The following is a 10,911-nucleotide window of genomic DNA, read 5'->3' on the forward strand; positions in this document are numbered from 1 at the left end:
AAGCATGTCAGAAGGACACTTTTTGGTCAATTACTTGTATCTCTCCCAAGCTTCATAGAGGGAGTCACCTTCTTTCTGTCTGAAGGTTTGAACATCCACTCTAAGCTTGCTAAGCTTTTGAGGAGGAAAGAACTTGGCTAAGAAAGTCGTGACCAGCTTATCCCAAGAGTTCAGGCTATCTCTTGGTTGAGAATCCAACCATGTTCTGGCTCTGTCTCATACAACAAAAAGGAAAAGCATAAGCTTGTAGACCTCAGGATCAACTCTATTAGTCTTAATAGTATCACAGATATGCAAGGATTCAGTTAAGAACTGAAAAGGATCTTCTGATGGAAGTCCATGAAACTTGCAATTCTGTTGTATCAGAGAAACTAATTGAGGCTTTAGCTCAAAATTATTTGCTCCAATGGCAGGGATTGAGATGCTTCTTCCATGGAAGTTGGAATTTGGGGCAGTAAAGTCACCAAGCATCTTCCTTGCATTGTTGTGCTTTAGCTTCTCTTAGCTTCTTCTTCAGAGTCCTTTCAGGTTCAGGATCTGGTTCAACAAGAATGTCCTTGTCCTTGCTCCTGCTCATATGAAAAAAAGAGGACAAAAAAGGAAGAGGAATCCTCTATGTCACAGTATAGAGATTCCTTTATGTGAGTAGAAGAAGAAAAAAATAGAAGAAGGAGAAGAGAAAAATTCGAACACAAAGAGAAAGAGAGGGTTCGAATTTTAAGATGAAGAGAAGTGTTAGTAAATGAATAAATAAATAGAAAGAGATGAGAGAGAGAGAGAGAGAGAGAGAGAGAGGAGAATTCGAATTTTAATTAAGAAAAAAGAAAAATATTTTTGTTTTTATTTTAGTTATTAGTTAAAATCCGAAAATTAGGAGAAGAAATGAAATTAAAATTAAAATTTAAAATAATTAGTTAATTAAAAAGAATTTTGAAAAAGAGGAAGGTGATTTTCGAAAATTAGAGAGAGAAAAGTAGTTAGGTGATTTTGAAAAAGATAAGAAATAGTAAAACAAACAAAAAGTTGATTAGTTAGTTGAAAAAGATTTGAAAATCAATTTTGAAAAGATAAGAAGTTAGAAAAGATTTTGAAATTGATTTTGAAAAAGATATGATTTGAAAAAGATATGTTTGAAATTTATTTTGAAAAAGAAATTTAGAAAGACTTGATTTTGAAAATTAAAATTAATTACTTGACTAACAAGAAACTAAAAGATATGATTCTAGAATTTAAAGATTGAACCTTTCTTAACAAGAAAGTAACAAACTTAAAATTTTTGAATCAATCACATTATTTGTTAGTAAAGTTTTCGAAAATTTGAAGTAATGATAAGAAAAAGATTTTGAAAATCAATTTTAAAAAATTTTTGAAAATATAGAAGAAAAATGAAAAAAGATTTGATTTTTGGAAAAGTTTTGAAAAGGCAAGATTTTTAAAAATGAAATCTTGACTTGACTAACAAGAAACAACTTATTTTAAAAATTTTTTGACTAAGTCAACCCAAAGATTTCAAAAATTATGAGTAAAATAAGGAAAAGATATTTTTTTATTTTTGAATTTTTAATGAGGAGAGAGAAAAATAACTAAAATGACTCAAAACATGAAAATTTTGGATCAAAACAAATGATGCATGCAAGAACACTATGAATGTCAAGATGAATATCAAGAACACTTTGAAGATCATGATGAACATCAAGAACTTATTTTTGAAAAATTTTCAAGAAAAGAAAACATGCAAGATACAGAACTTAAAACTTTTTAATGTTTAGACTCTAAGAATTCAAAAATGCATATGAAAAACAACAAAAGATACAAAACAAGAAAATATGAAGATCAAACAAGAAGACTTATTAAGAACAACTTGAAGATCATGAAAAAATGCAATGCATGAATTTTTCGAAAAATGCAAAAATTTTAAAAAAATGCAATTGACACCAAACTTATAACTTGACACTAACTCAAACAAGAAACATAAAATATTTTTTTGATTTTATGATTTTATGATTTTTTTGGATTTTTTTCGAAAACTATATTTAGAAAAACAAAAAAGAAGAAAAATTTTGAAAGATTTTTGAAAATTTTTTTTGAAAATAAAATAATGGTTAAAACAAGAAGAAAATTACCTAATCTGAGTAACAAGATGAACCGTCAGTTGTTCAAACTCGAACAATCTCCGGCAACGGCGCCAAAAACTTGGTGCACGAAATTGTGATCTCAATGGCGCCAACAACTTGTATGCACAATTGTAATCTCAACTCTTTTTCACAATTTCGCACAACTAACCAGCAAGTGCACTGGGTCGTCCAAGTAATAAACCTTATGTGAGTAAGGGTCGATCCCACGGAGATTGTCGGCTTGAAGCAAGCTATGGTCATCTTGTAAATCTCAGTCAGGTGGATTCAAATGGTTCTGGAGTTTTAATAATTTAAAAGATAAATAAACATAAAATAAAAATAGAGATACTTATGTAATTCATTGGTGGGAATTTCAGATAAGCGTATGGAGATGCGTTGTTCCTTCTGAATCTCTGCTTTCCTATTGCCTTCATCCAATCCTTCATACTCCTTTCTATGGCAAGCTGTATGTTGGATGTCACCGTTGTCAATGGCTACTTCCCGTCCTCTCAGTGAAAATGGTCCTCTACGGTTTCTGTACGGCTAATCAACTGTCAGATTGCTCATCTCGGATGAAAAATACCATGCACAGATATCGTATGGCTAATCAGCTGTTGGTTCTCGATCGTGTAGGAATAAGATTTACTATCCTTTTGCGTCTTCACCAAGCCCTACAGTCACGAGTTTGAAGCTCGTCACAGTCATCCCCATCCCAAATCCTACTCGGAATACCACAGACAAGGTTTAGACTTTTTGGATCTCAAGAATGCTGCCAATGGATTCTAGCCTATACCACGAAGACTCTAATCTCAAATTCAGATGCCCCATTGTCAGAGGGGAGTCGATGTGAATCGTTGTTTAGAAATCCAAGAGATATGCATTCAAGCTTGTTTTCATGTAGAACGGAAGTGGTTGTCAATCACGTGTTCATAAGTGAGAATGGTGATAAGTGTCACATAATAATCACAATCATCATGTTCTTATGTGCGAATGAATATCTTAGAATAAGAATAAGCATGAATTGAATAGAAGAACAGTAGTAATTGCATTAATACTCGAGGAACAGCAGAGCTCCACACCTTAATCTATGGTGTGTAGAAACTCCACCGTTGAAAATACATAAGAACAAGGTCCAGGCATGGCTGAATGACCAGCCTCCCTAAATGGCATATGAATTCGAAAATAAGGGAAAAGACCCCTAGTACAATAGTAAAAAGTTCTATTTATACTAAACTAGTTACTAGGGTTACAGAAATAAGTAAATGATGTAGAAATCCACTTTTGGGCCCACTTGGTGTTTGGTTGGGCTGAGCATTGAAGCTTTCACGTGTAGAGGGCTTCCTTGGAGTTAAACGCCAGTTTGTAACTTGTTTCTGGCGTTTGACTCTAGCTTGCAACTTGTTTCTGGCGTTTAACACTAGAATAGGGCAGAAAGCTAGCGTTAAACGCCAATTTGCGTCGTCTAAACTCAGGCAAAGTATGGACTATTAAGAGCACACCATTTGAACTCCTGTAGCTCCAAAAATTTCATTTCGAGTGCAGGGCGGTCAGAATCCAACAGCATCAGCAGTCCTTTGTCAGCCTCTAAATCAGATTTTTGGTCAGGTCCCTCAATTTCAGCCAGAAAATACCTAAAATCACAGAAAAACACACAAACTCGTAGTAAAGTCCAGAAATGTGAATTTTTCTTAAAAACTAATAAAAATATACTAAAAAATAGCTAGATCTCACTAAAAACTATGTGAAAACAATGCCAAAAAGCGTATAAATTATCCGCTCATCAGTATCTCGTGTATGCAAGAAGAGTGCTTGCATATGCGAGCATAAAAAATTGTATGACCATGCATACGTGTGGCCCACGCGTATGCGTGACCTTTCAGTAATGCATTCCCACACGTACGCATAACCCCTGAAATCAGCAAAGTGAGTTTTGTGTTTTAAAACCTAATTTTGAACCTCTAAACCTCCATTTTTACTCTTTAAGACCCTATAATTGAGTTATAATGTTAATGAAGTGGGTTGAACTAGGAAGGGATAGTGACTTATAGGTGTAGAGAGGTTTTGAAGTGGGGGATTTGAATTGAAAAGTGTGGATAAAGCGAGTAACTATGTAATGAGGTGTTTGCAACGTTGAATGAGAAGTGAATGATGATGATGATGATGATGATAAATGATGAACTTGAGATTGATTTGAGATATGAATTGAAGAAATGTGAGTGTATGTGAGAGGGTGAATGATAAATAGTGTGTGTGATTGGAGAGTGTGACAGGTACTATATTCCAAGAGTGTACTGGGCACTATATCCCTGGTAGACAGTGACTGTGGCTATGATTGATTAATTATGGAAGCTTGAAAAAATTGTGACGAGTATGCCGGAGATGCATATATGATTAATGAATGAATGTGGTAAGTGAACCATGATGGAAAATGTTAAATGCGAGTATGCTTGTAATTTTATCTCTCTGGTTGTAAAGGTGACAGGGCACCGATACCCTCTAATTGTGACAGGGCACAGATAACCTCTAATGGTGATAGGGCAGAGATTTTCTCTAATAGTGACAGGGCACAACTATCCTCTAATGGTGACAGGGCACAGATATCCGCTAATAGTGACAGGGCACAGATACCCTCTAATGGTGATAGGACACGGATTCCCTATAATGGTATTAAGGTGCAACAGAGAGACTTTACCCGGGTTAGCTACCAGACACGTCGGGTTGGCTTGATAACCAACAAATGAGACTCATCAGCCAATAGGACAGGCATGTATCATATGCATCTATATGTTTGTTTGGTATGCCTTGTTTGGATTGCCTAAGTGATTGCATACACTTTTTGCTACCTGTTTATTTGCTCATAGATTAAGGTGTGGAGCTCTGCTGTACCTCGAGTATTAATGCAATTACTATTGTTCTTCTATTCAATTCAGCTTATTCTTGTTCTAAGATATCACTTGTTCCTCAACTTGATGAATGTGATGATCCGTGACACTCATCATCATTCTCACCTATGAACGTGTGCCTGACAACCACCTCCGTTCTACCTTAGATTGAGTGGATATCTCTTAGATTGCTTAATCAGAATCTTCGTGGTATAAGCTAGAATCCATTGGCGGCCATTCTTGAGAATCTGGAAGGACTAAACCTTATCTGTGGTATTCTGAGTAGGATTCAGGGATTGAATGACTGTGACGAGCTTCAAACTTGCGATTGTGGGGCGTTAGTGACAGACGCAAAAGAATCACTGAATTCTATTCCGACATGATCGAGAACTGACAGATGAATAGCCGTGCTGTGACAGAGCGCGTTGAACATTTTCACTGAGAGGACGGGACTGTAGCCATTGACAACGGTGATGCCCAACATACAGCTTGCCATGGAAAGTAGTAAGAAGGATTGGATGAAGACAGTAGGAAAGTAGAGAGACGGAAGGGACAAAGCATCTCCATACGCTTATCTGAAATTCTCACCAATGAATTACATAAGTATCTCTATCTTTATTTTATGTTTTATTCATATTTTAATTATCAATCCTCCATAACCATTTGAATCTGCCTGACTGAGATTTACAAGATGACCATAGCTTGCTTCATACCAACAATCTCTGTGGGATCGACCCTTACTTGCGTAAGGTTTATTACTTGGACGACCCAGTGCACTTGCTGGTTAGTTGTGCGAAGTTGTGATAAAGAGTTGAGATTACAATTGAGCGTACCATGTTGATGGCGCCATTGATGATCACAATTTTGTGCACCACAAGGTTCCTCCTATGGCAAGCTGTGTTGGTGGAAAATGGTCCAGGTGCGCTGTCACTGCACGGTTAATCATCTGTCGGTTCTCACACATGCTGGAGTAGGATCTATTGATCCTTTTGCATCTGTCACTACGCCCAACGCTTGTGAGTTTGAAGCTTGTCACAGTCATTCAATCCCTGAATCCTACTCAGAATACCACACACAAGGTTTAGACTTTCCAGATTCTCAAGAATGCTGCCAATAGATTCTAGCTTATACCACGAAGATTCTGATTAAGGAATCCAAGAGATACTCATTCAATCGAAGGTAGAACGGAGGTGGTTGTCAGGCACGCGTTCACAGATTGCGAATGAACATCTTTGATAGAAACAAGCGTGTTGAATAGTGATGAGCGGATAATTTGTACGCTTTTTGGCATTGTTTTTAGTATGTTTCTAGTAGGATTTAGTTAGTTTTTAGTATATCTTTATTATTTTTTAGTTAAAATTCACTTTTCTGGACTTTACTATGAGTTTGTGTATTTTTCTGTGATTTCAGGTATTTTCTGGCTGAAATTGAGGGACTTGAGCAAAAATCTGATTCAGAGACTGAAAAGGACTGCAGATGCTGTTGGATTCTGACCTCCCTGCACTAGAAGTGGATTTTCTAGAGCTACAGAAGCCCAATTGGCGCGCTCTCAATTGCGTTGGAAAGTAGACATCCTGGGCTTTCCAGCAATATATGATAGTCCATACTTTGCCCAAGATTTGATGGCCCAAACCGGCGTTCAAAGTTACCTTCAGAATTCCCAGCGTTAAACGCCGGAACTGGCACCAAAGTGGGAGTTAAATGCCCAAACTGGCACAAAAGCTGGCGTTTAACTCCAAGAAGAGTCTCTACACGAAAATGCTTCATTGCTCAGCCCAAACACACACCAAGTGGGCCCGGAAGTGGATTTTTATGTCTTTTACTCATCTTTGTATTTCTTAAGCTACTAGTTCCCTATAAATAGGACCTTTTACGATTGTATTTTCATCTTCGGACATCTAGTTCTTAGATCATTGGGAGGCTGGCCTCACGGCTATGCCTAGACCTTGTTCTTATGTATTTTCAATGGTGGAGTTTCTACACACCATAGATTAAGGTGTGGAGCTCTGCTGTACCTCAAGTATTAATGCAATTACTATTGTTCTTCTATTCAATTCAGCTTGTTCTTGTTCCAAGATATCACTTGTTCTTCAACTTGATGAATGTGATGATCCGTGACACTCATCATCATTCTCACCTATGAACGTGTGACTGACAACCACCTCCGTTCTACCTTAGATTGGGTGGATATCTCTTGGATTCCTGATACACGATGCATGGTTGTTGCTCGCCTGACAAACGAGCGCTCGCCTGACAACCGAGCCATCCATTCCGTGAGATCAGAGTCTTCGTGGTATAAGCTAGAACTGATGGCGGCATTCAAGAGAATCCGGAAGGTCTAAACCTTGTCTGTGGTATTCTGAGTAGGATTCAATGATTGAATGACTGTGACGAGCTTCAAACTCGCGATTGTGGGGCGTTAGTGACAGACGCAAAAGAATCACTGGATTCTATTCCGACATGATCGAGAACCGACAGCTGGATAGCCGTGCCGTGACAGGGTGCATTGAACATTTCCACTGAGAGGATGGGAGGTAGCCACTGACAACGGTGAAACCCTTGCATACAGCTTGCCATGGAAAGGAGTAAGAAGGATTGGACGAAGACAGTAGGAAAGCAGAGAGACGGAAGGGACAAAGCATCTCCATTCGCTTATCTGAAATTCTCACCAATGAATTGCATAAGTATCTCTATCTTTATCTTTATGTTCTATTCATCATCTATACCCATTTGAGTCTGCCTGACTGAGATTTACAAGGTGACCATAGCTTGCTTTATACCAACAATCTCTGTGGGATCGACCCTTACTCGCGTAAGGTTTATTACTTGGACGACCCAGTACACTTGCTGGTTAGTTGTGCGAAGTTGTGATAAAGAGTTGAGATTGCAATTGTGCGTACCATGTTGATGGCGCCATTGATGATCACAATTTCGTGCACCAAGTTTTTGGCGCCGTTGCCGGGGATTGTTAAGTTTGGATAACTGACGGTTCATTTTGTTGCTTAGATTAGGTATTTTTCTTCAGAGTTCTTAAGAATGAATTCTAGTGTTTCAAGGTGATGTTCTTATCATCACCAAGGCTGATTGATTCTCATCAATTTAGCTCTTGAATGCAATGTCCTGCTGAAGCTTGGCTATCCATGTCTAATTCCTTTAGACTAAAGCTTTAGACTAACATTGCATGATTCCTGGAATTCTCATTAAGAATTTTGATACCTTTATTTTCTTTTTCCACTTAATTTTCGAAAAATCCAAAAAAATTACAAAATCATAAAAAACCAAAAATATTTTATGTTTCTTGTTGAGTCTAGTGTCTCATTTTAAGTTTGGTGTCTTGCATGCATTGTTTATTTGATCTTGGTTCTATTTTCAAGTCAATAATACAGGGAACTGAAGATTCAGTACATGCAGCAGAGGAATTATACAGAAAAAGCTGGGCGTTCAAAACGCCCAGTGAAGAAGGAAAATTGGCGTTTAAACGCCAGCCAGGGTGCCTGGCTGGGCGTTTAACGCCCAAAAGGGTAGTGCTTTGGGCGTTAAACGCCAGAATGGATACCATTCTGGGCATTTAACTCCAGGATGGCACAAGAGGGAAGATTCTGTTTTCAAATCAAATTTTTTTTTCAAGTTTTCAAAATTTTTCAAAATCAAATCTTTTTCAAATCATATCTCTTCAAATCAAATGTTTTCAAAATCAATTCCTTTCCTTTTTCAAAGATACTTTCTAACAATTAATGATTTGATTCAACATTTCAAGTAAGTTGCCTTTTCTGTTGAGAAAGGTTTAATGTTTGAATCATATCTTTTCTTGTTAGCCAAGTCATTAATTTTCAAAATCAAATCTTTTTCAAAATAGTTTTCAATCATATTTTTTAATTTCTTATTTCAAAATCTTTTTCAAAAATCACTTGATTTCTTTCCCACTTTTTGTTTTCGAAAATTATCAATCAGTTTTTCAAAATGTTTTTAAAATCTTTTACTTAATTTTCGAAAATTTCTTCCCCTCTTCTCACTCCTCCTCAATGCACAATTCGAACTCTATCTGACTAAGTTCGAATTCTTCTCCCTCTTCCTTCTATTTTTCTTTTTCTCTGACACCTCAAGGAATCTCTATACTGTGACATAGAGGATTCCATATTTTCTTGTTCTCTTCTCTTTCATATGAGCAGGAGCAAAGACAAAGGCATTCTTGTTGAGGCTGATCCTGAACCTGAAAGGACCTTGAAGCGAAAGCTAAGAGAAGCTAAGGCACAACTCTCTGTAGAGGACCTAACAGAAATCTTCAAAGAAGAAGAACCTATGGCAGCCGAAAATAACAACAATGCCAACAATGCAAGGAAGGTGCTTGGTGACTTTACTGCACCTACTCCCGACTTCTATGGGAGAAGCATCTCTATCCCTGCCATTGGAGAAAACAACTTTGAGCTTAAGCCTCAATTAGTTTCTCTAATACAACAGAATTGCAAGTTCCATGGACTTCCACTGGAAGATCCTCATCAGTTTTTAGCTGAATTCTTGCAAATCTGTGACACTGTCAAGACTAATAGACAGAGCTAGGATATGGTTGGACTCACAACCTAAAGAAAGCCTGAACTCTTGGGAAAAGCTAGTCAATGCCTTCTTGGCAAAGTTCTTTCCACCTCAAAAATTGAGTAAGCTTAGAGTGGAAGTCCAAACCTTCAGACAGAAGGAAGGAGAATCCCTCTATGAAGCTTGGGAAAGATACAAACAATTGATCAGAAAATGTCCTTCTGACATGCTTTCTGAATGGAGCATCATAGGTATTTTCTATGATGGTCTCTCTGAACTATCCAAGATGTCATTGGATAGCTCTGCTGGAGGATCTCTTCATTTGAAGAAGACGCCTGCAGAAGCTCAAAAACTAATTGAAATGGTTGCAAATAACCAATTCATGTACACTTCTGAAAGGAATCCTGCGAACAATGGGACAAATCAGAAGAAAGGAGTTCTTGAGATTGATACTCTGAATGCCATATTGGCTCAGAACAAAATATTGACTCAGCAAGTCAATATGATTTCTCAAAGTCTGTTTGGAATGCAAGCTGCACCAGGCAGTACTAAGGATGCTTCATCTGAAGAAGAAGCTTATGATCCTGAGAACCCTTCAATGGAAGAGGTGAATTACATGGGAGAACCCTATGGAAACACCTATAATTCGTCATGGAGAAATCATCCAAATCTCTCACGGAAGGATCAACAGAGACATCAACAAGGTTTCAACAACAATAATGGTGGAAGAAATAGGTTTAGCAATGGCAAGCCTTTTCCATCATCTTCTCAGCAACAGACAGAGAATTCTAAGCAGAACCACTCTGACTTAGCAACCATGGTCTCTGATCTAATCAAAACCACTCAAAGTTTCATAACTGAAACAAGGTCCTCCATTAGGAATTTGGAGGCACAAGTGGGACAGCTGAGCAAGAAAATTACTGAACTCCCCCCTAGTACTCTTCCAAGCAATACAGAAGAAAATCCAAAAGGAGAGTGCAAGGCCATCAACATGGCCGAATTTGGAGAGGAGGAAGAGGCAGTGAACGCCACTGAGGAGGACCTCAATGGGCATCCACTGGCCTCCAATGAGTTCCCTAATGAGGAACCATGGGAATCTGAGGCTCACATTGAGACCATAGAGATTCCATTGAATTTACTTCTGCCATTCATGAGCTCTGATGAGTATTCTTCCTCTGAAGAGGATGAAGATGTCACTGAAGAGCAAGTTGCCAAGTACCTTGGAGCAATCATGAAGCTAAATGACAAGTTATTTGGTAATGAGACTTGGGAGAACAAACCTTCTTTGCTCACCAAAGAACTGGAAGACTTGTCTAGGCAGAGATTACCTCAAAAGAGACATGATCCTGGGAAGTTTTCAATACCTTGTACCATAGGCACCATGA

At 37.8% G+C, this 10,911-nt stretch overlaps 2 non-coding genes across 2 annotated transcripts; one reads left to right on the forward strand and one right to left on the reverse strand.

Moving 5' to 3' along the window:
• LOC130953935 (small nucleolar RNA R71) lies at positions 1-108 on the forward strand. The gene has a single exon (XR_009076095.1). It is a non-coding gene; the product is annotated as a small nucleolar RNA R71 (small nucleolar RNA).
• A 9,542-nt stretch (positions 109-9,650) lies between these two features.
• On the reverse strand, positions 9,651-9,758 carry LOC130952614 (small nucleolar RNA R71). Its single transcript, XR_009074791.1, has one exon. It is a non-coding gene; the product is annotated as a small nucleolar RNA R71 (small nucleolar RNA).
• Between the last annotated feature and the right edge of the window lie 1,153 nt (positions 9,759-10,911).

The sequence above is a fragment of the Arachis stenosperma genome, chromosome 9 (assembly GCF_014773155.1).
Source record: "Arachis stenosperma cultivar V10309 chromosome 9, arast.V10309.gnm1.PFL2, whole genome shotgun sequence".
NCBI classification, from domain to species: Eukaryota; Viridiplantae; Streptophyta; class Magnoliopsida; order Fabales; family Fabaceae; genus Arachis; species Arachis stenosperma.